The 19244-nt window shown below is 38.5% G+C and overlaps 1 long non-coding RNA gene across 2 annotated transcripts in view; it reads right to left on the bottom strand.

The window, feature by feature from the left end:
* Positions 1–2980: 2980 nt before the first annotated feature.
* Positions 2981–19244, bottom strand: part of LOC111927290 (uncharacterized) — a 48953-nt gene continuing 32689 nt past the window's right edge. Inside the window, exons 2-5 of one of the 2 annotated variants that reach the window (XR_002863494.2) lie at positions 5762–5834; positions 3777–3862; positions 3437–3640; positions 2981–3338 (exon numbers count right to left, since the gene is read on the bottom strand). This is a non-coding gene — a long non-coding RNA (uncharacterized LOC111927290). Of the gene's footprint in view, positions 3339–3436; positions 3863–5761; positions 5835–19244 lie in introns of both variants that reach the window. The other variant, XR_002863493.2, reaches the window with a different exon arrangement.

Genomic DNA, 19244 nt, shown 5'->3' with positions numbered 1-19244 from the left:
CCAATTTGGTCTCTAAACCCATAGGCTAAAATAAAACAAAAACACTTAGCCACCAATATTCCAAGGACAAAGAACACTTGTTCTAGTGCATCTTGGGAAATATGGAGAGAATTAAGCTTGCAAAAGACAGATTAGAATCATAAATGAATCAACATGTGACAGTGATGCAGTCATTCCTCACACCAAGAATACGTATAAAACCATTATCTCATTATTTCACAAAGACTGTGAGCAAAACCCAAATTCAGATCCACACATTGTTTGGCTATCTAAAGCCTACAAGAACATGTTGCAGGTCCAAGATTAGAGACCTAAATAACTTTGCAGATTCAACTTCTGATCTTGTTCTCTAACTTTCCTTTTCCTTTGTACATTTTGCTTGAGGATATCATGTATGTATTTACTGTTGTTTTTTCCTTTGGTGCAGGAGAGTGTGTGTGGGTATCCAGATATCTAGAAAATCTTTCTGAGCTACTATTCCTTGTAAGAGTTTTCTTAGTACATGGTTTAGCTGTGAATCCTTCTCTGTCCTCAAATTTCCTCAGCCATCAATTTGAAATGCTTTCAAAAATACAAAAAACTGTTTCTCTAGTGCAGCTGCAGCAGTCTCATGCCTTCTGAAAGATCAAAGGTTATTTTACATAGTAGATTTGCAACTAAATGACTTACTTCACAAATTCATGCTTACAGCCTTCACAGTATTTTGATCATTGTTCAAATATGACAGATGAAAATTTGCTCTTCTTGTCACTGTAGGACCAGAGTGAAAAAATGTCCTTGGAAGAGATATAATTCCAGAAGCACTTAGACTGCTTTCCTAAAACAACTAAGAGTGCATATATGGACATCCCATAATTATAAACTAGTAATAATGCATTAGTTACTTTTTATAGTAAGTCTAAGTACATACTATATTTATATCCATGAAATCTAGCAAAATGTATGTTCCTTGTCTAGATATCCATGCTGAAGAAATAATGAAGGTCTTTTACATAGCCTGCAGCATGCCAAATCTAATTCTTACTTTTTCCTTGAAGGAATATATTTTGATTTTGCTGTGAACATGTGTCTTTCACACCTGCTCTGAAAAAGACCCTATACACCGCACAGTTTAAAAGTAATTTCTCACCTTGAACTGCAGTGACATTTTTAGAAAGCTGGCAGAAGTTCATCTTGGGCCTTTGTCCAGAGTTCAGCAGCTCCCAGGTTTCTTACCAAGTTCATTCCAGAACCCACAGTCGTTTTTACCTCATTTTTTTACCCCATCTTAGTAGAAGCTGTGGCTCTTAGCTCCTGAACAGCCTTCTCTGAACTTCCTGGTGAAAGCACACATGACTACACAGTTTGGGGCAGAATAATGTCATTATTTGAATTGTAGAATACAGATGGTTATAGAATATGGATTGTTATTGCATGAAACCATCTTGGCTTCTCAAAAGTGCCTTATTTCTGCTTTCCAGGATGTAGAGAGTTCTCAATTGTCTTAAGGTGACAAAAGGTAGAATCAGGTACTTCTAGTGGATATTTGTGGTGGAGCATTGGGTTAAGCTGCAAGATGAGAGGGTTCAGAGGGATTGCAGGGGATTTCTGTGGGTGCCAGCAACCCACAAGCAGAAATGACTCCATGTACATGCAGCAGCTCTCTCTCACTCATCTGTGCACATCAAACTGCAATTTTGCTTTGAAAAAAGTAAAAGAGGCTTGCACAAGAGAAGAGGGAAGTCATGAGTGTCTTGGCTGAAAGAAAATTTAAATTGCCCTAGACCTGCATGACTGTGAGTAGGATGGTGATACTTATGCATGTTTACTTTGTCTGACAACACTTAGTGAGTTACAGAGCGTTGATGGGCAGCTAAGTCAAGAAGAAATTAAGCACTTTTAAAAAAAGGAAAATAAATTTTCAAGCAATACTGAGTCTGGATGTTAGTGATATTTCTCAAGTTCATATTATGTTTAGAATGTATTGTGCAAACTTACATAAATTACTTTTTGATAGTGGTAATGGGAGAAAGATTGAATGAGTATTGAATTAATGTCTCTGTGTATTAATTGCCAAATGTGTCAGGCTTCTAGTTTCCCTAGCTATAAATTTTTTTATGGTTGAGAGAGTACAGATTGGTTATTTTTTTCAGTTTAGTGTTGATGACTAAGATGGACAGGAAACATAATATTTTATATCTATATGTATATAATATATAATATTTATATATATATATATATTTTAAAAAATATAATCTTTTTATATCTATATGTATTTGCAGAATTAGAAAGAAATACTTTTGGCACATTTGTTTCCTTTAGTGGTTTGAGTAATACTCAAAAGAAGTTTAATTATGTGTCCTCTTATTATGTTTGAATTACCTTCCCTCTAATGATTAAAGCTCAATGATGAAAAACAAAGCTCAGTACTATTCATATCTATTGTTGTCAAGGAAAAAGGGAGAGAATAGTGACAATGAAATATCAGACATTATCAGTGAGAGACTTACATTTTCCATCAATAGAGCCGAATGTGCCAGTCTAAAGATCCTGTGAGTTTTTCTCTATGATTCTATCCCCATGAATCTTTATTGCCATTGATAGAAAATAGGAATTCACAACCTGATTCGCAGATCCTGATCTAACAGAGCCAGTAAACACGTTAGGTAATTGGATAAATTCTCTCTTTAGACCCTGGTCCATGGCTGAAAAATTGGATGTTTACATCATATGGTAAGCAGCAATGCTGAATATTCAAAATCAGATGTTTTCACCAAAGTTTAACCAAACAGACTGCCAGTATAACCAAACTAGTGCCAAAGATTACAGCCCTCCTGCATTATTTTTGCAGGTTTCCATGGCACATGAAATTCAGTACCCTAAATGATGGGGGAGAGTAAAGGTTGCTTCACAACTGAACAGTTGCTCCAACCCATTTAAAAAACCACTTAAATGTCAGTGTAATTTTTCAAACACAACTGATTTTCGTGCTCTGATTTTAATGTAGCATAGAGAACTAAGATTTTATCCAAAATATTTCTCTTTTTTCAACTCCCAAAAAAATCTTCAGTGAAAATAAGCAGTACAGAAAGTGCTTCTTTTTCTGAAAACATTCAATCCCAACTTTTGTAGAAGCAGGTACAATACTGTTACAAGATGCTGTCCTCTCTTCATTTTGTCTTCTGAATTCCTATTCCTGAAGCTGCTTTCCAAACTTAAAGATGTCACGTGTTTCTTAGTAATTTTAAGAGTTGTTGGAAGGAAATGAGGATTATAAATGGTGCACTGATTTTTTAAGTATTGTCGTATGTGTTTCTACTGGATAGATGAATCACTCCAGGTTGTAGACAGATTAATTACTGAAATATAAAAAGCGTGTAGGAAATATAAATTAGTAATTGAATAGGCTAAAATTGCAAAGCTTAAAAATATTAATAAACAGAAGGGTGATACCCACACTGGGAGGACTGAAAAGCCACAGAGTTGAGATTCTTGCCAGTTCATGAATCATTCAGAGATTATTTCTAACTGAGGCACGTGGAGCCATACACTGGAGCTGTTCACTGAGTAGCTTGAGTGGTTGTTTGTTGGACAGCAGCACAGCAGGAGTGGTGGTGCATATTTGGTCATGGGGAATGCTCTGTGTTCCTCAGCTGGAAAACTGATGTAGCAATTGGAGACAGGAATGGCAAAGAAAGTCATAAATTTAGCCACTGCACTTCAGTGGATCAAATGGAGATCACCTATAGGGTTCAATGCTGCTGGTCTTGAGCATCTGTCATTCACCCTGTTCTGACCTCTCCGAATTATCTGATGTAGGAAAATGTGTACAGGGAGAAAATAATTCCTCATGCTGACTTCCACAAATGTAACACACTGTACCCTGGTAATGAAAAATAGATATAAATATCATTCACATCCTAGGGAAACACTGTCAGTAAAGTTGGTGGAACGTTTCGACTAATGAGAGTTATGGCACAGGCTCACAGTAGCTTAAAGAAGAGGTCAGATGCACGCAATGAATCAAGCACCACAGGGTCCTCCCCTGCTCAATGCAAGGGGCTGGATCCAGCTAGTACCTTGATCCTTTCAATCCCATCATTTGTGATTTGCCATTAAAAAGGCTTCCTTGCAGAGAGCTGACAGAAAAATCCAGCTTTGTATGCAGGGGAGCTGCAGGGACCGAGTCGTTATTGTTCTGTCATTGTCTAAAAAGCCTCTGTATGCCAGTAGATATTTATAATCTGGCATGCTTTTTAATAAGTGTGTTATCTCCCAGAAAACAGCATGTTTGATACAATTCTAAGTAGGATATTTAAACACAAGTTTCATGTGAATGACAGAGCTTCCAGGGGAGGTACGTGACAAGCTGTGCTTGCAAGGCTCTGTCTGCTCAGGAACACACTGGACAAAACAACCAAGCTGCCACCTTGACTGGATCTCTTCCTGCTAACAAATTAAAGGAACAAAAATGAGAACGTTAAATAAAGATTTCTGGATGCCATGGATTGAGAGAGGACCAGTATGCCTGGACAGGAACATGAGTGTTTGCAGTATGAAAATCAAGTCAGGGCAGCAGCACTTGCCCTATACAAATTTAATTTGGTCAGACTCACATAACACAACTACCAAGCATAAAAAGATCCCTTTGCAGTAATTTTCTTACAGCAGAAGATTCATTTTGGCTTTTCACATGCAGTGCCACATTCTCAGTAGGTGCAAAATATCACATAAAGCACAGGATAAAATTATCTGAATGTTTCTAACAAAATTGAAGGAATTATAAAACTTGTAAAGAGGAAATACTTCTCATTTTGTTCCTTACTCCTTCCCCCCAATCCCCAGCTTTCCATGACATAATATATATGTAAGGCTTTTGTTTGAAAAGCCATATTTATACTTCCTCCAATAAACAAATATGAGATCATGCTGTGTTGCTGGTAACATGATAATTAGCTTTGCTGCAAAATGAGAGCCTGAGGTGATGTAGTGGTAGATTAGGGCACACAAACCACATCCCTAAGCATTTTTCAGCAATCAGATGAGGAAATGATGAGATTTACATTTAGAACAGCTACAGAAATAAAATATCTCTTCATAGCTCTCTCATTGCAACTGGAGCTCTGTGTGTTTTACCGTGTAGTGATGCTAGATTTCCTTGTTCATGTTGCTGAAAAAACGAGTAGGTCATTGATGCTGCATTTGTAGAGTGCTCTTGAAATGTTTCTGTTTCACTTAAAGCTCATAAGCACTTTCAGATAAAGAGGGATAGACACAGCAGTGAGCATCATCTTTTGAGCTGCATGTCAAAGCAACAGAATTTAATCAGTATCACTTTTCTTGCAGGTCAGCATAAGAGCCAAAGACAAATACAGCACCGGATTGAAAGATATAGTTCAGACCAGCTGGATGATCAAAAAATTAAAACACAGAAATCAGCATGATGAGAAACTTCTACGTTTAGCTTTGTTAGTGAAAGGAATTATCTACCCTGCCATAGTTTATTGGCTTCTGAAAAGCTGGTTTATTAAAACACACAACAGTGAAGAGGTATTGATTGATATTTTCTTTAAAGGTCTTGTAAGAGTCCCATTATGATATAATTTAACAGCAAAGAGACTTTTCAAAGGGGAGAAGTAAGTCAAATTTCAGCCAACAAAATTAATGGTATCATACTATACTCCAGCTATTTGGACTGTAAATTGCATAGGTCTATGATGGTAATTTTGTTATAAAATATCAGTATTTTCTAGCAATCTTATATGGACATGACCAAAATTACCTTCAGTGAATACTAAGCTCCATGATTCCTTTCCATCTGGTGCCCAGGTAACAGCAGAGATAACAATCTGCAGCTTTGAAGGAGATACAGAAACTGCTGGTTAATGCAGAAGAGTTAAGTGCTTCAGAGCACATTCTCAGGACATGTTACTCAGCTTCTAAGAGCAAGTCTTGACTCTTCAATGGAGCAAAAAGGCTTTGCACAGTGGCACTCAAGTAAAATAGGAGCCAGCTGAGATAAAACCAGAGCTATAGTCACCACTATTCACTGGCTTCTTAAAATGAAATACTTTGCTCAACTAACCCATTCTTCTGTGGAAGCATTTCCTCCTTCAAGGGTAACTAACAACAGTTTTCTCTTTGCTCCATGGAGATTTCACTGGTTGAATGTAGGGTGAAAATCAACTAAGCCTGGCCATTTTATTGTCTAAGGAATTGGCATAGTTTGACATCAGTGGCTTCAAAGTGCTGTTTTTATGCCCTTCTGAACAGTTAGATTACTGGCCCATGAAAAACAAATAAAAAACCAGGCTTGCTCTGAATGAAATTCATTTGGTCAGCATCTCTGGTAAAAAGTAAATAAATAAATATAATAAATATATGTAAATAATTAAAATAAATGTAAATAAAAGAAAAAAAATTAAATTCACAATTTTGTGTTTGGTTCTTTTTAATAGGTTTGCTAATGTCATTAGTACCACATTTTTATTCCAGAGCTATCTAAAGACACACCACCACACAGGTAACTTCAGCTCTGCCTCCCTGCATTTCCTTAAAAGATTTGGGCTACAGACCAACAGGAAGCCCACTTTCTCAAGTGGGGCATCTCCTGCCGGTGCTGTGACCTGTGGGAGGAGAGGGGTGACAGGGGGCAGCAGGAGATCTTTTTCCTCTGGGATAGGGATGCACATGATGGACTACAGAATGGTGAGGTGAGCTCTGAAGCCACCTGCAACCTTTACCATGTCTGCACACAGTGGCAGAAGGGCTCAGAAATGCACCCCTTCTATTCCCAGCCACCCCCACATGGGGTGACAGGGACACTGGCATCCAGCTCCTGTTCCTGCTGACTTCTCCCTACCATGAGCCAGAGCACAGGCACTCACTGAGCACATCACCACCATCTGCTCAGGGACAGGAATGTGACATGTTGTTCAAACATGTCCTTTGATGAGGCCATTTTTGGTTTTTTTTCCCTGCTTGCTTTATTTTTAAATAGGCTTTTTGGCGGGAAGAACTGGAAGAGATTTGAAATACTCATCGTTTCTGATTTCACAAATCTGCAGGAGCCAGAAATTGGCATTTGAGAGACAGAGCAAGAAGGCACCAAGGCAACACATTGCATGACAATATCTTTATAGCCCTTTCTCCAGGTGCATTATTCTTTCCCACCAAACCCTGTTCATTGCTCTCCCAGCCAGAGGCCCCATGGAAAGCTTTCAGTGCTAGTCAGTTGGAAGATGTGCTCAAAAGCTTTTTCCTTCCCTGCAGAGAAAGCACTCTGGGCATCAGTTTGGAGAGGGAAGGAGCTGCCAAATGAGGCAGAAATAGTTCAGCTGCTCTTCCATGGCCTACAAAGAAGAAATCCTTTCCCTTGTCCAGCAGAGATTCCTTCCTGATCTGGGTGGATGAAGGACAGTCTGTTTTCCCTCAGGAAAAGTGCAAAGGCTGGGCACTGTACATCTACACTTGTATAGATTGTAAACTTTGTTAATGCAGTTTCTGCTTTGCTGCCAGTCTCTGCAGCAACCTATGCTGGCCTAAAGAATAGATCACAGATACAAAACGTATTTTCCAACTTCGGTGGTAAAAGGCAAAAATATTTACAAGTGGCAGATGTCCACACAGGTAAAAAACAACAGCAAGACTTTGGTCTGTGGGTAGGAAAGAGCTATTGCACTAGTGTGGGAAACGGGTGGCCATGGCTTGTGTCCAAGCTTAGCCAGAGTCATTTTCCTCAGCTCTCCACTCCAGTTGAACTGTGTTTGGGCTGGGCCTTGTCAAGAGCTGAGGAAAATAGGGACAGAGTTTATCCATCTCAAAACATGAAAAATAAGAGGTGGTTAAGGTATGTATTTTGAATTGGTTCAATTCAAAAATACATATTAAACACCTTTTATATACATACATCTTATTAAAAGTAATGTAAACCTGGAAAGAAGCAATATTTTTATAGAAAATAAACAGAACCTGAAAGAGAAGTTTCATCTGTTTCAACTTTCTGTCAAAACCATTTCCTTGTATTCCTTGTCTTACACTACTAAAATCTAAACAGGGGTTAAATAATTGGTACCAGAGCTTGGAAGGCACAAGGGCAAGCGCTGCCCACTCCACAGAGGCTTACCCAGCCTGGCTGCTCCTGGCTTCAGTCCAGGCCCAGCTGTGCAGGGCAGTAAAAGCAGTTGTGCCTTCACAGTCACACAGCTACATCCCAGGTTCCCATACTGATGAGAAACTCATCTTTACTTGGACTGAAGTAAAGTCCAAGTCACATCTCATTTGTTTCTATCCCCTATCATGACTACTCCAGGAGTGATATCCCAAGACCTATTAACAGAAGAAAGACCAAAAGTGCTTTTCCCATCTCTATCAGGAAATGGCCCACCTCTCCTCCATCTCCTCCCCACACCTTCCCCATCCACTCAGTTGCTCCCATATCCCTCCCACTTAATTTCCAACTGGAAAAGTGCTGGTCACTGTCTTTTCCAAAGAGGATCACACAACATCCCTTTGGCAATGGCACTGATGATTGTGAAGGAAAGTAATATTAGGAACAAGGTACATGGAGCTAAATTCCTATAAATTAATTTGGAGCTGGAAATGATGAAGCAAGCCTGGTTGAAGTTTGCTGCCAGCTGTCTGTGAACCAGCAGCCAGTGCTCCCAGGAGCTCCCAGGAGCCTTGCTCAGGAACTGGTGCTCGAACGACAGGAGGTAGGAGAGAGATGGCAAGGGCTTTGGAAAAGATTACAGCACGCACAGGAACTGACTTTCCAGCCCAAGAGCAACCTTTACTGGTGCCAAAGGAACAAGTAATGAAAGAGATTTGTACAGACACAAAGAGGAAGGAGATGACAAAATGATATTCTGTGTCCAACCTCAAGGAAAGGATTTGATGAAAAGAACAAAAATATATGTTGAGAGCCCAAAGGCCAGGAAGCCAAACTGGGAAAGCTGAATGGATCTATCACATCTAAATCCTCAGTACTCCCAGACACTTTTGTAATCTTACTTACAAAAACAGGAGACATTAGTAGCTTACACAAGACCTGTATGAACCTAAATGAATAGAGCACAATTGGCTCCACGCAGAGACAAGCATACAGCTTGAATTCAGATTAGTAAAAAATGTTAGGTTAGGAATAGCTATGTAAATATTGCTACAGTTAGCAGAAGAAGGTGCATACAGAAAAAGACAGTACCCAGGATTCTGTACCAGATAGTAGTACCTTGTATTGTTCGGTAATAATTAAAAAGTTAAGTGAGTCTGGACTTGGTCACAGAAAGACACTCAGGTGAAGTAAGCTAGGCCTAGGTTTTATTTTTATATGCCTTTCCTTTAGGGTGCCACCACAACAGTGTGCAGAGAATGTGTTGATCCACAGGAAAAAATATTTTGGTAAGTGCTTTTCTCCAGTCTCTGTAGCCAGCAGAAGTCATGGGCACATATTTTCTCAAATGATCTTTAGCAAAAGACTTCTCTTCAATGATGGTATGACTTTAGTCAGTAACAACAAGTATTTGTAAAATCAGGTAATTCCCCCTAACAAAATTTTAATATCAGCCAGCTACTGAGAGGTCATAACTATAAATGCAGCATTGTAAATGTTGTAGCCATGACAAAAGTGGTAATATATAGCAGAAAAAAAATTCTGTTACAAGAAAGGCTAAGGCATGGACTTATTTCTGTGAAACATCACAGTTTTTTGTGACAGATTATCTGTGTTTCATAGCCAAGGCTTCTGCTTCCAACATTGAACAGAAACATTAGAAATAATACTTTGAAAAAATAATGAAAATAAATTTGCAATTGGAGTTGATGAGCTTAAAGGTCCTTTCTGACCTAAATGTTTCTGTGATTCTATGACTGATTCTATGACTAGCTTTGCTTTTTGTTTGTTTTCTGGAGGCAGAGAAACTGAAAGTGTTGATTTCTAGTCCTAAACATGTATTTAAGACACATGACAAGGCTAATCTCTGAGGTCTTACTGAGACAAATGAAGTCCCCTTCAATGTGGCAGATTTTGAATGGGAAAAGCTGAGTCAAGTCTACAAGTCCATTAATATTTGTAATTTTTCTCTTTTCAAAGTTGGGAAGAAGGTTGAGTTTTCCTCTCTGTATGGGATGCTTTCATGGTACATTTAAGATCAGTATAAAATGGTTAGTCAAGTCCAGTACAGAAGCCAGACCACACTCTCTCACTACCCCAAAAACAGTCCTTGTCTTTTTAAGTCTGTTCAGCTTCTTTATCTTGGCCCCACTCCCATCCATACACTTTAACACCTGGCTGTTATTTGAGGTCATGATGCTGCAGGAGACATGACACACAGTGACAAAAAAGCCAGAAATGCAAGGTGTTTCTTGGTAGGAAGTCCTGCTTCTTTTGTCCCTCTTGCCACTGCCCAAATTGCAGTCCTCAGGCATCTCCTCTAAAAGAGACTGGGGGATCAGTTTTAGAAGAAACCTGTGCTAATTGGCCAAAGTTTCTGTGCAACATTTGGATTTTTGGGGTTATTTTAGAGAATTCTAGTCTCCAGCTCACAATTTTCTGTAAATATACTGATAAGTGATATATTAATTCATATGATTTTTTCGAGGCAGGGAATTCAGCATTAGAAGTTCAGAAGCTGCCTCAAGTAAATAAGGACTTTTTTCCTTTTTCAATACCTTTTCACAACCAATCACAGTTACTTTAAATCTCTTTGTCATTATTCATGCCTCATGCAACTCAGTTTCATAAATTCCTTGCAGTAGAAACAACAATTTGACATTTATAAGCATCATTGCAAATATAGAGTGAAAATTAATTTATTATCCTGAAATAGTACAAATGTATGATTGGAAGCAGGATGAGCTGTAATGACTTCTGAATAAAATATTGTAATACTCTGTGTAGTCCATGTTTGTCAACTTACATTTGCTCTGCTGGAACTGGATTTTATTAAGGTAAATTAGCAGCAAGATGGGGATTTATACTTCAGAATTTTGTGCCATTCTCCCATGTGAAATTAGAATATGAGTGAGGCTGATTTTTCCCACCACTGCTTTCTGCAGTTCCACTGATTTCCCACCCAGCTGAGAAAACATTTTGCTGTGAGACATCTGGCTACAGAATGCTTGGAGCTCTGAAAAGGCTGGTGCATCATCTGAAGTAGACAGCTTTGAAGAAACGTAACATAGTTTTAAATATTCCAATAGAGTGAAAAAAATATTCAACAAAAGCTCACCAAAGACTATCTGAGATCCTGTAGCTGTTGTCACGGGCTTCTCTGTGTATGTTGCCCTGGCACACACTGATGTAACAGAGACAGTGAATATATTATGGGCATAAAATTACAACCCCAGCAGAAAAGTTGTGAAGGAATGCACACTGGAGCAAATAAAGAATTGTAAAAATAGAGAGAAGTGGAAAATCAAAGGTAAAGAGAATCTGTTTTTTCCAGCTTTGAGTTTTTCTCTCACAAGTGATTCTCAGGATGAGAGCCTCTCAGCTCTACGACAGCTACCCCTTCCAGCCCTGTGCATAGGTAGTTTGGCCTGACTCAAAGAGAGCACTCATATTTCCTTGAATTAAATATTGTTATTCTGGTTGTTACTCAGAAAAAAAATCAAGGTTTTCTACCATCATTCTGACACAGTTCCCATTAATAGAAAGGACCAACCATTGTTGCAACTGATCATGCAGAAGCCTTTGTGGTGCAGTGGAATGACGATACAAACAAACCTCAAAGTCAACAAAAAATTCACAAAACTGTCTTGTGAGGTCTTATGAAAGAACAGGTAGTGAAGAAAAGGGGTTGAAAAGCAGGGCTCTCCTGGAAAAGGGCACCAGCATAAATTACACCACTGTGAAAGAAAGATATGAAGTATTGCAAGGAGTTACCTTTGCTAAATGAGGTGTCCGTGTATCTTAAACTGCACAACAAAGTATACAGGTGGGTGAAATATAATCAGATTACTAAGGACAAGCTTAAAAGTGCAATGTGTTGTGCCAAGAGTAACAGGTAGGGACACAGATAATGTTCCACTAATGGCCAAATTTATAGATATGTTTATAGAAAAGAGGAAATGAAAAAATTGATCCACGAGGCAACTGAGATGGGGAGTATTGAGCTATTGCTCAAAGAAAGTATGAAAGTCATATCTAAAATCAGAAAGATTTTTTTTCAAAGTGACAAGTCTTGACACACTGTCATCATAAATAATTTTGAAGAGCAGCTTTGTTGAATCACCAAGTCATTAACAGTTACATTTTAAAAGATATGGAAAAAGGTGAAAAATCTGAAGAGGGAAGATGTGTCATCTACTTTCAAGGAAGAGAAAAAAAAGAAAAGGAAAAGGGAACCACAGACATACCTACTTCATTTAATTTTCAATATAAGTATTGAAACAGCTAAATGAATAAATAATTACAAGCATATAAATGGAATCAAAGTGATGAATAATAATACATATGGATTTTTCAGAAGCAAATTCTGTCAAGCCAATATCACTATTTTCTCTGACAGGGAAGCAGATCTGGCAAATAAAGGAGAAACAAGAGATGTGATTTATCTTGACATTAGATATGATTTTGACTATTTTATACAATATTTCCCTAATCAGACTAGGGAAGTATACCTGAAAAGCTACATTCTGACAGTACATCCATGATCTGAAAACAAAACAATGCAGTCAGCCACATTTTATCTATAAAAGTGGTCAAAGACAGATCCCTAGGAAAGAACAGTTAAAAAAACCAAAAACAACCATATTTTATTTCTAGGAGTGTCTAAGCAGAGGGTGATCTCCTTATACTTTGTGAATTGTTTGGTTGTCTTTCTGAGCCAGCATATTTTTTTCCTGCCATCCAAAACATACTCTGGAAAGAAATACTAGGAACTCTACTTCACAGTACATTACAAACAATGTCTGGTGATTTTGAATCTGATTCTTGCTATTTAATTTCATTTTTACTAGTTTTTACTCTGGAAAAGAGAAAAATAGGTCTGTGTTCCACTTTCTTATGGTACTTGTAATATGACAGACCTCAACTGTATGCCCTTCTTAGATATTCTCATCCTATCATGTTTCCTAATAGATTTTCCCATAGAAGCTACTTTAGATCATTTTTCCTCAAACTTCTATAGCTGTACCTTCATTTTGATGGGTGATTAGACTGCTGTCAGTGCATAGAAGTAGTATTAAAATGTATACAGTTCTAAGAAAGGCATTTGTGTTGTTGTTATTTAGAATCTGAGCATAAGTCAAAAATGGCTTGTAAGTGCAGGAAAATAACCAAACCCATACCAATATTGTATAAAGAGAGACACTGCCTGAAAATCATTTGAAGTGATCTATCTAGTTACTGATGATATTAGCAATGGAGAAAAACAGGACAAAAATGTGAACCCTTTGCACAAGACTGAGAAGAACCCACCGAGAAATGTTTAGGGACTGCACAAGTAAACAGCCTGGGGGGAAAGGCTGGGGAAACTGAAGTTGGTAATACTAATATGCACAATCCAGGTCAGCCACACAAAAAATCCTCCCTTCAAATAGGGGACAGAGTAAAGAAGTATTCCTGTGTCTATTTTTGTGGCAGGCAGGACAAGAGGTAGTTCCCTAAGAACAAGGAGAAGCCCAGGGACACTATAGGAAAAGCTTGTGGGCTGCAAGGCAAATGAAACACTGGTGTCTGAAGTGGCTGAGGGACCCCATGACGACCATAAAATGAGCTAGAGAGATACCTGTGGGAATGATAACACCTGGACTAGTGATGGAGGAAAAAAAAAACCTCTACAAACTCCTCCCATCTCTGGATTTTTCTGAATCCCTGAAAAGTAGTGAACTTGGAGATCTCCTAATTTCTTTTCTTTAGAACATTGCTAGATTACCTTTACATGAGATTTATCTATTTTATTTATTTGTTGAGCGTTTGTTTTTACCTCAGCAAAGATCACTGAAAAATTCACTGACCCTAATGGACACTTTCCATGTTTTGGATAGCAAAGACATACACAATCTTTTATGATAAGTACTATTGCTTCACTTAACATTTTCTTTCTTAAATCTATAATCTGTATTAGATTATGCAATGCTCAGCACTATTTATGGGACTTTGTGTGACTTGTAGTTTCTGCACATGACAATTGGGACTGATCCAACTCTCATAGCTTGCAAAGCCATCAGTCCTTGGGGAGAAGGCTCAAAGGCTTATTCTCAGATCTCCAGCTCATATCTCCAGCTCATATCTGCCTCTATTAATGCAAAACTGGTTTTGTTCTTTATCTGCCAAAGAGATAAAGCAGTTTAGAGATGTTTAGTAAATCTGTTCATATTTTTGTTTCTAACTTCCTCTCCTGAATTTGGTTTTCCCTGAGGAAATCTGGTACAGGATATGCTTATGCTTGTTTTTCACTTTTCAGGCTGGTCAGCAAATGGATGGTTTGGGGATTTTTTTCTCTTCTACAGGATTTCTCACATGGCATATAATCATTAATAATTTTTTTCAAGAAACAGAAAAGAAATCACAAATTTTTCACTCTTAAATTCAGCAGTTTCTACAAAGCAGGGGTAAAAAATACAGCTTGGTTTAACATTTATTTTTTTAACATTTACACATCCTTGACTGGAGAAAAATTACAGCTTCATCCAGAAAATAAACAATATTCATGGTTATATAATGTTTTAAACCTCCAGAATGGAGTAATATTAAAAGGAAGAACTGGGGGAGGGCACAAGGCACTTTTTCCTGGGAAAAGTACTGCTTTGGGCTTTTCCCACAGTGTTTGCCAGCAGTGACAAATCTGGAGGAAGGGGCCTTCCTGCAGGATGAGGAGAGAGTGGAGAATGTAGAAAGCAGGAGAAGTGTCGGAAAGGGGTCAGAGATTTTTCTGGCTTAAGGGGCTACATGAAAGGCAGTGGGGCTGCAAGCAGCGCTGCTCATGTGTCACACAGCCTTATCTCGGGTGTACAGTAAAAACAGCACGAGCAGCAGTGGATGTGCCCTGTCACACCTGCCAGATTAACCCACAGATAGCAAATCTCTGCTTTTAAACCCCTTATCTGCTTCAGTGTTCGCTTCCAAGATTTTCTAAAACTAGTCAGTCCCTCTGGGCATATTTTTATCTTCTGCAAAGCCTGCGGTGGGGGAGACATTTAACCTCCCTCTTGGGTTTATCATCCTGACAGGCATGTGTCAGTCAGGCATTTGACTCTGCACAGCCGCCGCGGTGTGGGCAGCTGCTGCTGCTGCTCTGGATGTGATCCTCCAAAAGGCTCGCTGTGCTTTCCTCCCCACGGCCTTGTGCAGCAGGGCACTCCAGGTCAGCACAGATAAACACTGCCTACTCTCTTCTGTTCATTTGATTTATTTTTGTTTGGTTTTCAGTTGGGAAAGAACGCCTCTACCTCTCGCTCAGCAGACAGCAGCTGATTTGCCTTTATGGATACATACCCCTCACTACACCTGCCCCAAGCTGCAGACTGGTCCAGTTTGTCATGTCTGTGCCCATAAATCCTTCATGAGATTTTCCATACTATCTTTGCATGACAGGCCCATTTTGCTTTGTGAGACATGCTTAGCCTGCTCGATGCCTAATGTAGGATGTGGGGACCTACATGTGTAGGGCTTTCACCCAGGAGCGAGGAAGCTAAAGGAGGAATTACCTGCCTATTATTGAATCACACCACATTATTGTGAAACTCACCCGCTACACAGCATCCATTCAAAGCATGCTCAATTTTCATCAGCTATTCACTGAACTTCATAAATGTTTGAGCAGTCAAGCAGTCCTTAAAGGGAGGGATGAAGCCTGTAAAACTAACACCCAGACTTTAGAAACAGCTTGCTATTGAGTGCTTTTCCAAGTACTAAAGGAAAAAAAAGGTCAGTCTCTCTGAAGTAGAAGATTATATTTCTACTTTTCATGGTTAAATTTGAAATTACTAGCTCCAAGTAAACATCTGAACTTCATCTGTGTTTGAACTGAAAAAAAAAAAAAAGATATGTGCATTCATTTAGGCAATAAAGAACAAGTAAATTGTGCTCTTGCTAAAGGTTACTAGTTTGGTTTAATGTCTGAATTTGAAATGATTAGCTTTCACACTGCAAATAATCTCTTTTGAAAAATTAAGGGTATTTTTCTTTTGATTCTTTCAAGTCACTTCAGTTGTGGTGAAAGCTGCTTGATGGACAGCCCTGGAAACCAACACTGAGCTCATAAGCAGTCTGGGCAGAGGGATGTAACTTGCATAGCAACAGCATGAGTTTTCACAAATTGCTGGTACATCTCAAAATGGACTTCAAACACCTGGCTCCATGGGACACAGCCGCACTGCCCAGGCAGAAGTTGGCTTTTGGGGCCTGAAAAGAACAATGCCCTTCAAGCAAATCCCATTTCAGAGGATTTTTGTGAGAAATCACATAAAAATACTGCTGAGAAATTTGTCCTCCCAAGGATCAGAGAAAAAAAAAAAAAAAGCAAACCCAGTTCTGAAGAATTTTTCACAAGCTCTCCAAATTCCAGTTACTCAAACTAGTGACAACTTTCAGCTCTGTCCACCCACCAGTATTTCCTGTTTGGCAGAAGAGTGGAGGGAAGGGTAAAACAGGAAAAGTTCATTTCCCATTTGCATCACTAGAGAATAAATTATCCTGCAGTTTTTATTATTTTCATATGTGTGTGCTGTATAATTCAAAAGCAGATTAATCTCTTCTGAATAAATTTAATTTAAAAGGTTGCACTGCATCAACACACTAATAGGAGTGGGTGGTCAAGAAGTCGCACTAAAAGGTATTAGGCATAATTGCCAAACCTTTCTGAAGAAATTTACAGTGTCCCAAAGCAGCATTGTGCTGACAAAAACAGAACAGGAAGGAGGTTTTTTACATGTCCAAATTTCTATTGCTGTCCCAAAGGTGCAGTCTCCTGCACTAGGGCTAATGTCAGTGAATTAATCCATGGGAACTGTGAGCTGGTCTTTATGTCCACAAGGAGCCTTGCAAGGGATGTCAGACACTTCTGTAGAAAAGAGCTTGTGAGGGAGTCAAGAGATCTAAAAGTGACCCTCTCTTGCCATGAGAGCAGTCACAACTTGCTCACTCTATCAAAAACCCCCTGTTCTATATCAGAAGAGGTTTTTTACAGTGACATCCAAACCCTTTAAATGTTTAGCTCTTGACACACTGCCCAGAGGGCAGGCAAACCCATCCTACCCAATACATCTTTTAAGGTCAGAGGGAAAGCTAGGGCAGAGCCAGGCTCTGTATTCTCTCCTCCAAATGTCCAGAAAAGGTGTTATGTGAACAGCTCTTGTAATGCCCTAAGCCCCTTCAAACCTATAAGGATGTGATTATAATAGTAATAAAAGAAAGTATATATTTTAAAAGATTATATTTTAAGTATACATATATATATATATATATATGTGTGTGTGTGTGTGTGTGAGTGTGTGTATGCACATAAATATATAAAAACATATATATATGCACATACACATATATTTTGTTGCTGGTAAAACTAAATGTACCATTTTGTTCTCATATTAATTCACATTTAAAAACAATAAATGAGAGGAAAAATTCAGTATGGGATTATTAGTTTAAGGTGTTTTGTTTGAAAAGTTTCAAAATCAATCTTTTAAGTACCTTTTTTTTCCCAAATTAATCACCAAATTCAAGCCAAAGAGATACATTTTGGGAAGTTTGAATTCCACATTTTTTCCATTTATATTTACAAATATCTTACACTTTTTCTGGATTAGTCTTGATAGTTGAAGCACATTTTTCAAAAATATTTCTACTCTGGCCCCATAAATGTCCTCTTTTATACTAATGCTTATAAGAAATTGACAGTCAGGAATAACAATATTCTTCAGTAAGTGTGTAGACTGATGAAATTCTGACCTAATTAAATCAGTGCCAATGCTTTCATTAGCTTCAACAGAATTAGAATTTCATCCATGACATTTCTCTCATTTCCAATGCATCAGTCCATGCTTTTATAATTGACTCCCTTCTCATGCCACTCACTGAACTGTTTTTCTGCTTTTTACCTTGACATGGGCTGTGGGCCAGCAGTGCCTTTAGAGTCTTGTTTGAATGCTGGAGACACCAGAACAGATGAACTTACAGGATGAGACTTTGACTTGAAAGCAGCCCAGAACAGGAAATCTTTATTTGTTCCTGAACTGCACTCAGCATTAAAGTTGTCAGACCTCATCAGGGTTTGGTTACCATGTAAGAAATCATTTGGAAAAGCTGGTTTGAATAGATGAGTAGTGCAACACACAACATACCTCACTATGCACCTCACTGTCCTATAGGCAGCAGTGATGGGCAGTGTTTAAAGAGCAGGAACTTCATCAAAGCAAGTTTATGCCTCATGTTTACTGGGAATTCCTCATTCTTTGGGAATAATTTCAATTCCCCAGTCCAAATCACAAGTGTGCGTGGATGTACAATGAATGATGCATTGGGTTTCATTTTATCCAAATGTCCTACAAATTAGACTCTTCCAGCACAGTATCCAACTTGTTACACAAATGGCCTGAATGTTTTTCAGTTATGTGTCTGATGTCACTAGAATTTTCATCTATTAAAATTGTTCTTTGATACAATTAACCACTTTTATTGTAAGAACCCACAAGCAAATGAAGTAACAGGTCTAGATCAGATAATGCTTAATGCTTTATTTGCTTCTTCTTGCAATACTTTGCAACTGTCAGCTCTTGTTTTTCACTAGAAAACTACTTAATAGATTTGTTTTCCTCTACAATATTAAGCCTCAGTGTAAAATTACTTATGATTTCCACTTGACACCTCAGCTGGCTGCCAGAAATACTTGGATGTCAGGCAGTGTACCAGTGTGGATTCCTGTGGGGACAGATGGGAGAGCAAGAGATCACAAATTATGATTTCAGAAATCATAATTGCTCCTTTTGAAGCAAACTAGATCAGTAGGATCTGTGATCATTTCAGATTCACCCACCTGAGGCCTGAGGAGTTCTGCAGTGAGGAGGGTGTACTTTCCACAAGAAGGCAGCTTCACATCTGCTGAATTTTGCTGAGGTTCAGTTCGGTTAGTAGCAGTATCAGGTCATTCTACTTTGATCAAGAGCAAACCTCAACAGAAATACTTTGCTGGTTTCAGTGGAATAACTTGTTCCAGTGAGGTGAAAAGGATTTGGCCCCGGAATTGCAAAATAGACTTAGATTGACAGCCAGTCCTGTACTTTCTTTCTGCCTTAATGAAAGTTAAATGATACTTTAATGAGATCAC

Source organism: Cyanistes caeruleus, chromosome 2, assembly GCF_971803275.1.
Source record: "Cyanistes caeruleus chromosome 2, bCyaCae1.hap1.1, whole genome shotgun sequence".
Classification (NCBI taxonomy): domain Eukaryota; kingdom Metazoa; phylum Chordata; class Aves; order Passeriformes; family Paridae; genus Cyanistes; species Cyanistes caeruleus.
Note: the sequence above shows the minus strand (reverse complement) of the source record. Positions and strands in the feature narration are given on the sequence as shown.